The 1,047-nt window shown below is 44.5% G+C and overlaps 1 protein-coding gene across 1 annotated transcript in view; it reads right to left on the reverse strand.

The window, feature by feature from the left end:
• The window catches only part of PLEKHH2 (pleckstrin homology domain containing, family H (with MyTH4 domain) member 2), a 107,013-nt gene that overhangs the window by 9,406 nt on the left and 96,560 nt on the right, over window positions 1-1,047 (reverse strand). The gene's annotated exons all lie outside the window — the stretch shown is intronic.

Raw genomic sequence — 1,047 nt, forward strand, 5'->3', positions numbered from 1 at the left:
GGCTGTATGCATCCCCTCAAACTATTGTTCAGTTTTTTTTTTGGAAACAAAGCCCTTCATTACCTTTTTTCCCTGAATGAAAGAATGTTCAATCCTTATTTCTATTAACAGACTATACAGTTGCCACCCCTCTACCAACCCATCAAACCATCCATCCATCCATCCATCCTTCCCTCTCTCCAACCACTCTCCCACTCATTCATTCATCCAAACCTGTACTGAGTTCTCATTGTATGTCAGGCACTGTGCTAATTTATATGAGAAAGAAAAAGGTTGAGCACAGTTCCTGTCCTCAAAGAGTTTACAGTCTAGTAGAGGAGACTGAAGAATAAATATATACTTGTGATAAACTGTGTTAAGTGCTTTCTTTGTACATGGTACCAAAGAGGGTTCAATGAACGAGATGGGGTGAGAGACACATACAAAGGACCTCAGATCAGATCAGATCAGACTCTTTGTGACCCCATGAATCGCAGCACGCCAGACCTCCCTGTCCATCACCAACTCCCGGAGTTCACTCAGACTCACGTCCATCGAGTCAGTGATGCCATCCAGCCATCTCATCCTCTGTCATCCCCTTCTCCTCCTGCCCCCAATCCCTCCCAGCATCAGAGTCTTTTCCAATGAGTCAACCCTTTGCATAAGGTGGCCAAAGTACTGGAGTTTCAGCTTTAGCATCATCCCCTCCAAAGAAATCCCAGGGCTGATCTCCTTCAGAATGGACTGGTTGGATCTCCTTGCAGTCCAAGGGACTCTCAAGAGTCTTTGCCAACACAACAGTTCAAAAGCATCAATTCTTCAGTGCTCAGCCTTCTTCACAGTCCAACTCTCACATCCATACATGACCAGTGGAAAAACCATAGCCTTGACTAGATGGACCTTTGTTGGCAAAGTAATGTCTCTGCTTCTCAATATGCTATCTAGGTTGGTCATAACTTTCCTTCCAAGGAATAAGCATCTTTTAATTTCATGGCTGCAGTCACCATCTGTAGTGATTTTGGAGCCCAGAAAAATAAAGGCTGACACTGTTTCCACTGTTTCCCCGTC

This window comes from Bison bison, unplaced genomic scaffold (genome assembly GCF_000754665.1).
Source record: "Bison bison bison isolate TAMUID 2011002044 unplaced genomic scaffold, Bison_UMD1.0 scf7180017864177, whole genome shotgun sequence".
Classification (NCBI taxonomy): domain Eukaryota; kingdom Metazoa; phylum Chordata; class Mammalia; order Artiodactyla; family Bovidae; genus Bison; species Bison bison.